The 15,590-nt window shown below is 41.8% G+C and overlaps 1 protein-coding gene across 14 annotated transcripts in view; it reads left to right on the forward strand.

Annotated features, from left to right (window-relative positions):
- RARB (retinoic acid receptor beta) overlaps positions 1 to 15,590 on the forward strand; it is a 513,024-nt gene that overhangs the window by 436,385 nt on the left and 61,049 nt on the right. The gene's annotated exons all lie outside the window — the stretch shown is intronic.

Raw genomic sequence — 15,590 nt, forward strand, 5'->3', positions numbered from 1 at the left:
CTTGAATCACAGCATCTATACAGCTATTTCTAGAGCACTAGCATGAGTCCCACTACCATGAGTCTGTGGCCTGGGCTAGAAGGCTCACTATTTCTGCTCAAGCTAGCGTGCTAAAAGCAGCAGTGCGGCATGGGACATGGCTCAGGCTAGCCACCTGAGTCCAAGCCCATCCGACCCCATGGGTCTGGGCTTGGACAGCTCGCCCAAGCCACCACCTGTGCTAAAATGTGCATACAGCTATTCTTAGCATGCTAGCTTGAACAGAGCTAATGTGAGTCGGTCTGCCCAGGTTGGGAGCATGCTGCCAGCTGCAGCGTAGATATATCGTTAGGGCTCATCTAGATTAGCATGCCGTGCACTAACAGTTTATGTGCCGTAGATTTACACTCCCACTTGCCATGCACTGACTCTTCATCTACACAAGCCCTAGTGATACCACAATACACAATGAATTCTGTGACAGACATTCCTTATTATTTGTAACTGGGGATATACAGAGGGCTAAATGCTTCTCTTCCCCAATCCCAATAAAGAATAACCTGAGGGGCTAGTGAGTAGAGGGTTGTGGCCAGAGGAAAGGGCATGGTTTTCAAACCACTTGGGGATCTCTGATGCTGAGGGCATCCATAAGGAAGACTGGCTTCTATGCTGTGATTTTTGTCCCCAAACCCTAAGCAGTAGGGTTTCTATCTGAGCCATACTTTCACTCGCTCTTCCACCACACGGGGAGTAAATGCCACAGTACAGAGCTGCCCGCAGTTCTCATCCAGGCAGGATCATTCCAGGTTTTCCAAATGAGTAACAGGTAATTGACAAGTTGACATGGCATCATATCACTTACAGACCCTGCTGGAGTGTGAACCTTCCAGACCATGCTGAGGGAGGGGTTAGGTGAAATGGTTATTCATTAATTTGTATAGTACAGTGTGTGGTTCTGTGATTTGTTTGTTTGTTTTTTAATATATTGTTTGCTGGCAAAAATCAACATGATATAGGTTTAGAGGGTGATGAAAGTCACTTACCGGCCCCCAATATATGCTGGCCTCCACGGGTTCTGTAGCTGTTGTGAAGTAGCCAGCATATTATGTTCTGAAATGTCACATCAGAGTTGGGTTTGGAAATCTCAGTAGGATGATCCTAAAAACAAAAGAGGAGAGTGAATTATTACAATGTTCTTTGCCAATCGCCTTCAATTAAATTGTACTCCTGCTAATTTTCAACAGAAGCCACAAAAAACTGTAGGTCCTACATAAACATGCTGTATTTCTTTAACATTTCTTTGCAAATGAATGAAGAAATTCTTTTAAATAAGAGCACTTAGAATGCAGAGTGCCTTCCACACACATATGAGACCAAACTATGTAGTAGTTTCCCTTTAAAAGCAGTAGTATTTCAGAACTGAAAGTCCTTAAAGCCTTCTTTTTAATTTGTTCTTTCCCAAATGTCTGCAGTTTTCAATGCGTTTCTTGAGATGTTTGTGTAAGCAAAGGCATATTTACTAGAGGTTTGTTAGGATTTAATTTTTTTAAACTACTCTTTTCCCCATTTCACTTCCTTTCTGGCTGCAGCTACTTTACTCCATGGCATTCGTGCCATGAACAAAGGACAGTAAAAGGTACTTCGGGAGCCACGTAGGAAAACAAACCTACAATATTTAACCAGCCTCAAATGGAAAAGTTAATCACGGTGGACAACTGCAAATGGGAACCCAAATGCCTATTCCTGAGGGCAAAGGAGGAATGAATACACTTCAACTGTGCAGATTCTGTGCGCGCGCATGTGTATTCTGTTGCTCACTTACAGAAACACAGAAGAGAAATCCCTGTATTTTCTTTGAAAGAAAATGCAAAAATACTTGCGCTCACATACAGCTTCCAGTGGGTTAAATGGGAGTTATGCATAGACATCTAAGGAACTGCAGTCAGTGCCGTTGATAGGATTTTAAAGATATAGGCACAGTATTTTGGAAGACTACCGGCTTGTGTGTTTCTTGCATATTTGAAAATAAAAATCAGTGAATGGCAAAGTGCAGTGAATGTATATTTCCTTACTAGCTTATTCTCTTTCAACTGCAACTTACTTTGTGGCCTGATTCATTGAGAGATGTTAGTGGCAGACCTGCTCCCCAGTGCAGCTACATGATTATTTATTTCTGTTCTGATAGTGACTGTCAGGCCCAAGTGAGATTGGGCTTCATCGTGCTAGCAAATATATAGTGAAAGATGGCCCTGGCCCCAAAGAATTTACAATCTAAACAGACAGAGTATGGGAGGGGAAACAGAGGCACAGAAAAGATAAATTATTTGCTCATTGTCATACAGCAGGTCAGGGAACAGAACTCAGAATAGAGCCCAGATCTCATGACTCCCAGCCCAGTACCTTTATCTTGTGGACCATACCGCCTTGGGAATATATGAGCTCAGATCTTTGGACTCAGAGTCTCAAGTGCCAAAAGCTACGCAACAGAACCAAGCAGGCCTTCCTAGTATGCGGTACATTAGGGATTGGTTATGTTGTGTGAGCCTGCTATGCAAGATCACATGGTGCATGCACAGAGGCTTATGCTCTAGTGATATGTGAGCAAGCGGGCTTATGACCCAAACACCAGCAAGGAGCATCATTCGAGGAATTCCTTTTAGGTCTTCTTAAAAACAAAGATCTCAACAATTTTTTAAAATGTAACACTTAGAGACTGTAATCATGTTACTTAACACAGGACTGTGAGCTGCTGCTGAATGAGGTGGTCTGCTGTGGTTGACAGAGTCTCAGTACCTGATGAAACCTCAGGAAACTAAGGCAGGAAACTCTCTGCCTTTTTATTACATTTGTGTTAATGGTGAGGCATCATCCTGCTCTGCCCTCAGTTGTTGGGAACAAGGCACACTCCTGTCTGCGTTCGTGGGCTGGTAGAACTAACACAGGTGTGCAGTGAGGCCTTGTACAGTTATAGAATAGGCAGGAAACGGAGTAGAATTGCTTCATTGGGCTTGTTCAAGCAGGATACTGGAGAAACCACCTTAATAGGGTGAAATGTTTCCCTCTTAGTACAAATCCAGAATATCCTGAACTCCTTCCATGCCCATTTTGTGGAGAACCGCCTTACATGCATGGCAGCTGCTGTCCTTCCCAGGCCTCTTTGTGTGAAGGCTTTAGACCACAGGATTCAAGTATTGTAGTTGTTGATTCCGTGGCCCCACTCCAGACTTGCCCCACATATAGATTTGTGATTCTGCTTACAATTCGCTTCGCTTGTGTGGAAACATTACCATGAAGTGGGGAATCTACTGCATTTAAAAACACAACCCACCCCCTCTTTACCCACATTATTTTAGAATTCTGTGCCTTGGAATATTTAGGGGTACATGCTTCTCTGGGCATATGGTCAAAAGCTGCTTCGGAACCAAGTTGAATCTAAAGTGGTGGGGAAGGGCTGCAGACTAAACAAAGCATTTTATCAACAAGAATAGGATCTCTATTCAGATCTCGAAAGAGATGTGATCTAAGCCCTGGAGTGGGAGCCAAGAACTCCTGAATTCCTACCCCAGCTGACAATGTCTGTTTCTTCTGTCCTCTTCGGCCAGCCAATTTCCCCATGTGTAAAATGTGACGGATAACCTGACTCTCTGCAGTTTTGGGAGAATTAATTTATGTTTGTAAAGGGCTTTGAAAATGAAAAATCTTAACTGTGATAATTCTACTGAAGGGAAGCATTTGAGAAAAAGAAAAGCAGGGAAACTCTGAAACACAGTATATGTTAGTTTTCATGTGTTTAAAAACACAGTAGTCTAATGTTAAGGACAGTCGCATACTACGGATGATGTATTCTTTATGATGTGGTGCTGAAAATGAATAATGGAATGTTTTATATTCAATTAAAATTTGGTTGTAGAGCAGAGTTCTGCTGGCTGCACATTGTTTCTATGGTTAATCAAACATCTTTGCTATTGAGGTGTTTTAATGTCTTCAGAGAAGCAGATCCCTTTATTTTCTCTGAGATCTGTCTTTTTTAAGCCTTTCCTTCTGATTTTTGCACTGCTTTTAATGCCAGTTTTAATGTTTAAAGGAGCAACTTAGATTAAATGTTATTATTCATAATTTACTCTATGTTCTGTGAAGATGGTTATGTAATAGCAGTAATTGCATCAACTCATCCAATGCGCTTTTCTCCAGTGCCGTGTACAGCAGATTAATAGCCCATGAATTCATTTGCAGCTCGTTGTGTTTCAGAAAGTATTTCAGGAGGCAATTAATAAACTGCTAAAGAAAATAGCAAAAATCTTTTTTTTATCTATTATGTTAACTCTCCAGCTGAACCGTTTACCGGCACCTTTTGTTGTGTGACCTAAGGAAATTCTCTTCTAATTTCTGACTCAATCACACCGTGACTCTTGAATCTTGCTCAAGTCAAGGCAGTTTGATAATTAGTCTGATCATTATTTTCTTAAATGTGGAGAGAAAAAGTAAACTGTGCTGTATGCTTCTACTTCATTCATTGCTTTTCAAGATTTGTAACTTTAAACCATCATGTGATCATGTTGCAACACTTAGAGAGAAAATGTAGTTGTAAGAACTAGGAATTGAAGGCCCAACACCACTTGGCACAATTCCCGTGTTTCTTTTTGTCAGCAGCCAGGCTGAACTTTCTGTAGCCATTGCCCCTATGATGTATGCTTAAGTCCGGGGTAGAAAGCAGGTCAGGGGAAGGGTGAAGAGGTGTTACTGGAGGAGCACATAAAAATCAGTGGTTTGCATCACAGCACCAACGGGAAAAGAAAAAGTGAGGGAAATCCTCTAATGCTGCTGAGCAAAGCACAGGGAAAGTCAAGTTCTTACTGTTTCACTGGGACAAGAAGGAATGATAGAGACTGTAAAAATTGAGAGCAGAGCTCGGGTTCAGAACCCAGGGGGAAATGAGAGAACAGTGAGATTCCTGTCATGCAGGCCAGACCCCAGGGGGAAGCACAGTGCATGCTGCAAGGGATGCCACTCTGGTTCTAGAACTGACTTTTCTTTCTCTTCTTCTTTAACACTGAGTTTCCTTTCATTTTCTGTTTCAATTTTTCCAGTCTCTATCATTTCTTGTCCAAGTGAAACAGTAAGAACCATTTATTTTAAAATACAAGGAGAATGCTAGGCCTTGGCTCGGCTCTCTTTTAATAACAACAATATTTTGAAAAACAGTTTGCTTCCTATAAGCTCTTGCTTTCTTTGAGAACTAAGCATAAAGGAAACATTTCTGATGGGCTCACATAAAGATGGATTACAGGTCCTCACCTGGAAGTTACACTAAAGCATAGCTACTGTGGTGATCCTTTCAGTGCTCTCTGCTGCATTCTCTGCATTGTCACAGAGACCAAACTTATTTGATCATGTACACTGTGTCTGCAGCATTCATTTGCATCCATAAATCCTAGTCCTTGCTGACAATAAATGTGAACCTTTCCCATATTTTGTTTAACACACCCAGAATGATCACATAGAATTGTAGTTTCATCACTCTGTGGTACCCAGTTTACCTCTGAAATACCCACTGGTCTTTGGGGAGGGAGGGCAGAGTATGTGGTGTTTGGATGTTTTGTATTATAAAGTCTGCCTTTGGCCCTTCTACAGGGTAAATTTCATTGAATAACACTGAGTTCCTGTAAAAAATTGTGCTCTTTTCCTGCATTACAGATGGGATTTTAATAGATACTTTGCACTTTCGTAGAGCCTTCTATCTAATTATCTCAAAGTGCTTTGCAAACATTAATGAATTAAGCTGTAATATGCTGCTGCTGTGAGGTATTACTGTTCCTGTTTTTGCAGAAGGGAAAATTAAGGCGCAGAGAGGGGCGTTACTTATCCAAGGTGACACAGCAAGTCTTTGGCAGAGTGAGGAATAGAGCTGAATTTGCTGAACTCCAAAGACCATCCTTTCTTAAGGGAATTACGTTTGATCAGGGCACATACATAGGATTTTTCCCCCTACACTTAATAACATATTCTAACCATACTTTTTTCTTTCACTACACTTTTTAACCATTTCTTTTAAAATCAGTAATTTATGGTATAAAATGGAAGTTTTTAGCTGCATGCAACACGTGTGGGGGGTTTTGGTTGGTTTGTTGTGGGGTTGTTGTTTTTTTGTTTTGTTTTTTACTTTGAAGACAAAGCTCATGCTCTCCTTGTGGTCTGCTATGTAAAAATGAAGTTGCACTTCAAGTTTGAACCTCTATAAAACTATCACATAAATTGACACAATTGGAAGTCTCTCCAGGTGAATCCCAAGCCTGAGTCAGTAGAGGCTGAGCTAACTCCAGCCCTTGCGATAGACTGAATGTTGCCTCTGGGTCAGGGTCATCAGCGGCTAGCAACAAAAGAAAGCCACCTGGGTATACGTCATCTGTGAGTAAGACAGGTTCTACATGAGACAGGGCAGAACTCCCATAGCTCCGAGTGTCTCGATCTTCTGAATGGTGGGCAAAGTTTCTCCTACTGTCCAGCCACATTCCTTAGTGGAAGATTCTGGAGGTTCAGATATTTTCAGTGAAGGAATTCTCAACAGGAAGTGACTTGGATTTCTTTGGCTGCCCATCCACTTTTATGTCAACCCACAATTTTGTGCTGTCAGTATCCTTGTGGTGGATCTATATTATCAGTCAGTTCCCTACTAAAATGTATTAATTTAGTTCAATCTGGGATATCTCTTTCCCTGCTTCTTCAGCATGGCCCTGAAATGCTCGCCTAGTTTCTCTGTTGCTCCTTTAGGACCTGGCTCTTTTTGCTCTGACGTGTGTGAATTTTTTGTTTTGTTTTTAAGCATTGCGCCAAACCTTGCTCCCTCGAGACTGTTAGCATCCAATCCCATGACTTTCTCAGCCTTGTTTCAGTGCTCACATGCTTCCTTTGATGTTGAGCTCAGTGCTTTGGCCTCTCTCAAGCCTTTGATGTTTGCTCAGGTACTTGGGGTAACTTTGATACATTGACACATCTCTTCTCTCTTGGCCCCACAGTGCCATGTAAAGGTGTTTTCCTGTACCAATTCACTGGGTTTTCCTGCCAATTTTCTGCATCTGCATTCTTTGTGCTCCTGTGTATTTTTTTTTCTTTGCACACATTTATGTCAGGATGTGGTCCTCTCTGAACCTGGAGGAGGAAGAAAAGTAGATGTTACAGAAATATGTCAGTCTGCGATGAATATGCTGGCTGCATCCTCTACATTGGAGCTGATTGCACGGTTGTCAGGTCTGCCTGAAAACAATACCTAGAGCTCCCAGTTTCATGGGGAATGCATAAGTTGTTCCAGGAGCCATTCCCAAAAGTCTCCTGTAAATCTGGCCTGCAGCTATCCCAGAGCGCTTAAGGACTTGTTCTCATAGGATAAGCCCCACTGCTTTGAGGAAGCCTATGTCAACTCACACCCAGCTTCCCACTGGTGTGCTTGGATGTACTTCATCATTCCTTGGAAGTCTCAATAATCTTCACCGTTCATGCACCCAAGGCTGAGTTCTCCAAACTGCATTGATATTTTGCTCTTTGTTGGTCACTTTGATGAAGTCCAATGAGAGAAGTGATACAAGATATGTGCTATTTAGATATTGATGATGTGGGGAAGATGCAAAATGTGATTGGCTAAATATCACTCTACAGCAGTGAGACAGTGGCACTGCTCTAAGGATCTGCTTTTTGTTGGTGGTGGTGGTGGTGGTGGTGGTGGTTTTTCTCTGCTTTTAAAGAATCTAGCTAGGTCATTCAGATTTGACTTCACCCCTGTTCAGGAATCCTCAAAAGCCAAGATAAACAGCTCCCTAAATCAGAACACCTTTCAAATAGCATTGCTGTGTCCTCGTGTAACCCACACATCTTCTGGGTGTGGTGTTCTGTCCCATCTAGTGGCTCTGAGACCGCTTAAAGAGAGAGATAAAATGAGTCTGTTCTACAGCCTTAGTTAAGAGCCAGTTGGCTTTTAGCTCATCTGGTAGAGCTAAGCTCTAGAGGTCCCAGGTTTGATCCTGCCGACCAACGACCGGGGTCTGTCAGCGTTATACTTGCACCCTCTTCTTGATGAGTTGTTGTGGGGAATCTCCCTCACCTTCAACACTTTCTCCTTTTTCCTAGGGTGGTCAAGACAATGTATATCTTACATGAAGATTCCACTGGCTTTGCGTTCCAACATAGAGGTTTAGGCAATTATGGTTAATAGGAAGATGAGCCAAATCTTAGTTCTGAACTTTGTCACTGGATTCACTTATTAAGCTGGTTCACCGCTCCATAGCTCTTGCCTTAGAGGGTAAAGACCAGAAGGCAGGCTATGTTATGGAAGAGGGCTCATTGCCTGGCTAAATCTCTTCCCAGAAGATGCGCAAGCTTGTGTGGATGTAGACATGAGAGCATAGAACTGGCCCTGCATCAGGCACAGGTGGCCTTTGATATGTGTGATTCAGTGGTAAGGGGGACAGCCTCAGTACTAGGTGTGTCTACAAGTTCACTTGGCTGCAGGCATTCAGAGTCTGTACAGAGGTCCATATACAATATAAAAACACCTTGAGATCCTTTTGATGACTAGAGAGGACCTTTTGTGTGGATTAGGGAGAGACCTCTGCAAAAGGCAAAGAGACAGGGTGGCCTTTGTCTCACATGCTGAGCCCAGTGCCTCATACACTAATCTTATAGAGGCAGGGAGTGGAAAGGCAGCTGCTGGGAAGTCAGCATCCTCTTCAGAGACTGTATATTGAAAGGTTCCAACATTTATGTGGAAAAGACCACAGAATCCCCCATATGTGCTGGAACTGGGGTGCTGAGGCACCCTCTGGCTTCAAGTGAATTCCATTATTTACAGGGTTTACAGTTTGGTTCAATGGCTTTCAGCACTCCGACTATAAAAATTGTTCCAGCGCCCTCTCTCTGTTAAACCCACATGATTTTTATCTGATGAATTATTGTATAGGGAGTTTCCCAAAGCCTTGGCCATGATGAACTGTAGCCACTCACCGCATTGCAGCTCCTTCTGCCAGGCTGCCAGTCTTACGGTTGTGCTACAAAAATAACCTCAAGTTGGGTGTATTTTGACTCAGTGTATTACATGCCTGACTTAAAGCTCATTGGAACAATTCTCCTTCATTTCTTCAGCTTTCCTGAGGAAAAATTGAGGGATAATTTAAGTTTAAAAAAAAATTAGATAGCCCCATAGGGAATAGAAATACTTTAATGCATTTATGATAGAAATGTAGGTAGCATTTTGCTGCTAACACAACATGAGTGATAAGATCACAAGACAATGGATTCTTTTTCACCCTGTTAAAACCTGGAATTAACTGAAGCAATTTTGCCTCTCCTTTTTTTCCAGAATACTTGTTAGCATGTTTGCATATTTATGAAAACTATCAATTTTTTAACTCAAGATGTAATGAAAAGTCTATTGCTCTCATACAAAGAAGGTTCTGAAACTGACTATAAAAAGCTGTAGCTTAAAGTCCTACAGGCAGTGCCTAAGGCTGATAAGCATTTAATTATATGTGGGATTCTGTCTCTGTGTCCTGAATACATAACACGTTGTTTATTGCAGATATAAATGGATTTGTTTAAATAAGTATGAGGAAATTCTTTCTTTCAGTTTTCAAGGCGCATACCTAAATTTCAGAGTTAAAGCTAAATGGAATTCTGCCTTTCCCCTGGCAAAAAGTGCAACTGAATGCAAACATGCTTTTACTGTGGATTACAGGGTTGGTTAGTCATCTGACAGACACTTTTAATGGAGTCAGAAAGACATGCAAAGGGAAACACGCTGACCTACTTTTTCTTTCTTTCTTTCTTTCTTTTTCTTTTCTTTTTTTTATCACTGCAAGGAAATGAAATGTTAATTTAAAACCCCTCAGAAAATTAGATTTCACTTAAAGGAGCTTTTTATTTTACACTTCTTTGGGGGAGTTGAAGATTGCAGGAGAAGCTAAACTTCATTGGGATATTCTGTTTTCCATAGGAAATTCGGTTGTTTGAGAATCTCACCCCACTCCTCTATTTCAACACTTTCTTTTACCTCCTTTTCCTGGTAGAAGGCGATTAGCTTTAAGATTAGTGAATGATTTAGTGTAAATCCTCTAAGGCAAAGCTTTAGGAACCATTTAAAATGATAGACTAACAAATTCTGTTACAATGGGATAAAAATGATGCAAATGTATCTTTGTTTTTGTTTTTTGGCCTTTAAACTCTTTTTAAAAATTATTAGCAGCTACTGAGATGCATTTTTACACTTGAGATTCTTTTATTAAAATATTACAAATATTTGAGCTTGTGCCTTTAAATATTTTGTTGAAATCAGAATTTAAAACTGTGGGAAAAGCTCACGAGAAAAGCTTGCTCAGCTTGGGGGTAGGGGGAAGATTAAAACTGGGGAGTAAACAATTAGGACATAAAACTAGAAATGAGACAGAATAAGCAGAGGGCAGTGAAAAGAAAAAGCATTATAATGGGGCTGTGGTCTTTCACTATCAGTGATTCCTATGGTACCATCCTACACCTAGCAAAGCAGCTAGCACATGGTATATTCTACACATGGATCAGATATGCAACATACTGTTGTATCTCTTGCAGAGAGATGTGCTAGCCAGCAGCAGACAGATTTGGAGAGCAGATCAGAGCTGCAGTTCAGAGAGAGACTATGGTTCATTGCTAGATCTAGACATACTGTTCTCAGAATCTGAGTCACTAGTGTATTCTCCACTGTCCTCCACAGCTTAGTTTGAATTGAGGCACAGGAGGTAAGTAAGCCTTTATCCCTTGTACCAATAAACCCTGCTACAAATTCTTCAATTATCATCTGTCCTGTGCAAAAGCTTTTGTTTTAAAACCACTTTATTCATTAAATTTTTTTACCACACTTCAAATATGTGTGGGGCAATGTAAATGATACATTATACAATGGGGGGGAGGAAGGGGCAACAGGTTTGTATAACTTTTGGTGGTGCCCAGAATGGGTCCAAGTCTCCTCCTCCCTCCTCCCCCCCACACCTACCTACGGCTCTGGGCGGGAGTTTGGGTGCAGGAGCAGGCTCTGGGCTGGGGTTGGGGTCCAGGAGGGGGTGTGGGAGGGTGATTGGGGGGCTGGGACAGAGGGGAGGGGTATGGGAGGGGATGCGGGACGTTGGGCTGGGCTGGGGATGAGGAGTTTGAGATGCAGCAGGCAGGCTAGGCTGGAGCGGGGGGACAGAGAGGAGGACTCCCCCCAGCCCTCTCCTTGCCAGCAGCAGCGAGGTCCGGGGGAGGCCTCCACCCCCAGTCTCCCTGGCACGACACTCACCCAAGCCCCCAGGCTGCTGCTCAGGAGGTCCAAACTAAGATAAGCCCCCTCCCCCCCCCCCCGAGTCGACACAGAGTTGCCTGCCGGGGGTGGGGTACTGCCATGCGCCTCCTCCCTCCACAGGTGCAGCAGCCGCCTCAGCCTGCCCCCGCTGCCACTCCCTAGTAGCCGGCAGTGGCCAGCGAGGGAGCACAGCGTGGAGCTGCAGGGGTCAGCCACCCGCTGCCCAGGGCAGGCAAGGATGCGCGGAGGTGGCAGGCGGGGCCAGGGGATGCTTTGTGGGAGAGACCTGGCCTCAAACATTGGTGGAGCCGGGCCCTCCGGGCCCTGAATTTGCTGGAGCTCGGACACTAAGGGCCCATATAACTTGCTGCCCCTGGGGGCAGGGACAAATCCTTGGATTCAGCAGTGTCACCTTGCCACTTTTTATGGAGCTGGATGCTTGTCTTTAAAGGTTCCGCAGTTTGCATAGATATTTTTCTAGGGGCTCCTTTTCTAGTGTACTTGACTCACTGGAGAATATGTTGTGCACAGGGCAGCTCCAGGCACCAGCGCATGCCTGGGGCGGCAAGCTGTGGGGGGCGCCCTGCCGGTCCCTGCGAGGCGGCAGTCAGGCAGCCTTCGGCAGCGCGCCTGCGGGAGGTCCGCCAGTCCCGTGGATTTGGCGGCAATTCGGCGGCGGGTATGCTGAATCTGCGGGACCGACAGACCTCCCGCAGGCAAGCCACCGAATCCGCAGGACTGGGGACCTCCTGCAGGCAAGCCACCGAAGGCTGCTTGACTGCCGTGCTTGGGGCGGCAAAAAAGCTAGAACCGCCCCTGGTTGTGCAACTAGAGATAGCATGAACTGTCACAATGCTTGTGCAATGCCTGCACAAACTCAAGGTGAATACAGAGTACAAGTAAAAGTGAACACAAATAATAAACAATAAAGTCAACTATATGGGGGCGGGAGCAGTATCAAAAGAAAAATGGCTTTGAGCAGCTTCAACCTCTCCAGCTCTTCCCTCCACAGAGTTAACCTTAGCAAACTACTCTGAGCCAGAGTGTGTGTGTGGGGGGGTTGTTTGTTTTGTTTTTTAAAAAGCTGTTGTCTGCCCTCTTTTAGAGTTACTATTGTCCCAGCTGTGGGAGGAGCTTACTCTAAAAATTACTAGTCTTCTGTTTTGGATTTTTCCTCAGACAAACACAGTCCTTGAGGCAGAGCAGCCAGACACAAGTAAGTTTTTAAATGGGGCTGTCGATTAATTGTAGTTAACTCAGACAATTAACTAAAAAAAAATTAATTGTGATTAAAAAAATTAATTGCAATTAATTTTTTTAGTTTTAATTGCACTGCTAAACAATGGAATAACAATTAACATTTATTAAATATTTCTGGATGTGTTTCTATATTTCCAAATATATCGATTTAATTTACAACACAGAATACAAAGTGTACAGTTCTCACTTTATATTACTTTTGATTACAAATATTTGCACTGTAAAAATGATAAAAGAAATAGCATTTTTCAATTCAACATCTACAAGTACTGTAGTGTGAGCTCTTTATCGTGAAAGTCCAACTTAAATGTCGATTTTTTTTTGTTACATAACTGCACTCAGTAACAAAACAGTGTAAAATTTTAGAGTCTACAAGTCCACTCAGTCCTACTTCTTGTTCAGACAAACAAGTTTGTTCACATTTGCAGGAGGTGATGCTGCCTGCTTCTTATTTACGTCACCTGAAAATGAGAACAGGCATTCACATTGCACTTTTGTAGCAAGCATTGCTAGGTGTTTATGGGCCAGATATGCTAAATATTTGTATGCCCCTTCATGCTTTGACCACCATTCCAGAGGACGTGCTTCCATGCTGATGATGCTCCTTAAAAATAATACATTAATTAAATTTGTGACTGAACTGCTTGAGGGAGTATTGTATATCTCCTGCTCTGTTTTACCCACATTCTGGCATATCTATCATGTTACAGATGATGACCCGCACATGTTGTTCATTTTAAGAACACTTTCACTGCAGAGAAGGTTCCAATGTGAGATTTATAAAGATAGCTACAGCACTTGACCCAAGGTTTAAGAATCTGAAGTGCTTTCCACAATCTGAGAAGTGAGGTGTGGAGCATGCTTTCAGAAGTCTTAAAAGAGCAACATTGTGGAAACTACAGAACCCGAACCACCAAAAAAGAAAATCAACCTGCTGGTGGCATCTGACTCAGATGATGAAAATGAACATGTCGGTCCACACTACTTTGGATCGTCATCAAGCAGAACCTGTCAGCATGGACGCATGTCCTCTGGAATGGTGGTTGAAGCATGACGGGACATATGAATCTTTAGAGTATCCGGCATGTAAATAACTTGTGATGCCTGCTATAAAAATGCCATGCAAACGCCTGTTCTCACTTTCAGATGATACTGTAAACAAGAAACAGGCAGCATTATCTCCTGAAAATGTAAAGAAACATGTTTGTCTTATAGATTGGCTGACCAAGAAGTAGGACTGAGTGGACTTGGAGGCTATAAAGTTTTACATTGTTTTATTTTTGAATGCAGTTATTTTTTTGTACATAATTCTACATTTGTAAGTTCAACTTTCATGATAAAGTGATTGCACTACAGTACTTATATTAGGTGAATAGAAAAATACTATTTCTTTTGTTTTTTACAGTGCAATATTTGTAATAAAAAATAAATAAAAAGTGAACACTGTCCACTTTGTGTGCTGTATAGTAATTGAAATCAATATATTTGAAAATGTAGAAAATATATAACAATATTTAAATGCTATTCTGTTATTGTTTAACAGCACGATTAATCATATGATTAATCATTAATTTTTTTAATCACTTGACAGCTCTAGTGTTAAACTGAAAAGGAAAGTAAATGTGAAGAGAAATAACAAATAAAGGAAGAAGAGAGATGGCAAATGGTAGCACAGCATGCACCCTGTGCTCACCCTACCCTCTACAAAAGTAAAAATTTGGGAAGTGAAGAGGAAAAGATGAAATACCTTTATTCCTTAAATCTCTGGGATGAAGTACTTACCGCTTCTTTGTCTCACAGAAAAAGTAGAAATCTGTCTTGAGTTACATTTGGACAAACATGTTCCAGTGGCAGAGAGAATTAAAAATCTGCATTGTCTTGTCTTTTAGTATTAAATTTTAAAGTCAAGATTTGGGTGGGATTTGAGTTGTTTAGAAGGAAGTATATTTTTGTGGTATTTTCTGTTAATTAATTAAATTCTTAAGACCAACATCAACCTTGCATAAACTTTCAATTTCATTTATTGTATTTCAAATGAGTTTCTCAGAAGACTTACAGTTTTGGCAGTGTACTGAAAATAAGATAGGAAACACTGTTGCCAGGACTTAGATATAATTTATATGTACATGTTCCATAATTACTATGTGGTATTAATTAATGTAGTAATGTGACTATCTAAGGTGTTTATTGTGGCTTCTGATTTGAAATATATTTTCAATAAACATTTATTCAATAGTGCTTACACTCGGCAAGCCATAAACGTACACAATCACGCAATTACATTGTTCTTTCTCCTTAAATGTAAGTGCACAAGGAGTGCTTCATATTTTTAGTTCAAGAAATACAGTTGTGTTCCCTTTTTCCCCTCAGGTGACTGTGTCTGTTTGTGAAGTCACTTGGCCTTACTAACCAGTGTCTATAGCAGGGGTCGGCAACCTTTCAGAAGTAGTGTGCCGAGTCTTCATGTATTCACTCTAATTTAAGGTTTGGTGTGCCAGTCATACATTTTAATGTTTACAAGGTCTCTTTCTATAAGTCTATAATATATAACTAAACTATTTTGTATGTAAAGTAAATAAGGTTTTTAAAATGTTTAAGAAGCTTTATTTAAAATTAAATTAAAGTGCAGAGCCCCCCAGACCGGTGGCCAGGACCTGGGCAGTGTGAGTGCCACTGAAAATCAGCTCGTGTGCCGCCTTCGGCACGCGTGCCATAGGTTGCCTACCCCTGGTCTATAGCCTTATACTAAGAAACTGCTGTGTAAGCCTACTGGTATGATTGGGATTTTCTGGCAAAGTTCAACCTAAAGGAAATATAGTCAAGTAATCTGTGTCCGAATTGTATAAAATGTCAAAATTGTAGCCGCTTTTGAGAGACCATTAGTAACCAGATGTGAAATTAACATTTCAGTGGGCCCAAAATTTGGTGCCAAGGCAAGAGAGTTTTCACAGTGACTTAAGTGGAATCTGTATTTGGCCCTCAGACTTGGTAATTACTTATATAAAGGTTTGTCCATCACTTCTCCCAGCAATAATAATAAAAATGGTCCAAA

Source organism: Mauremys reevesii, linkage group 2 (genome assembly GCF_016161935.1).
Source record: "Mauremys reevesii isolate NIE-2019 linkage group 2, ASM1616193v1, whole genome shotgun sequence".
Lineage (NCBI taxonomy): Eukaryota > Metazoa > Chordata > Testudines > Geoemydidae > Mauremys > Mauremys reevesii.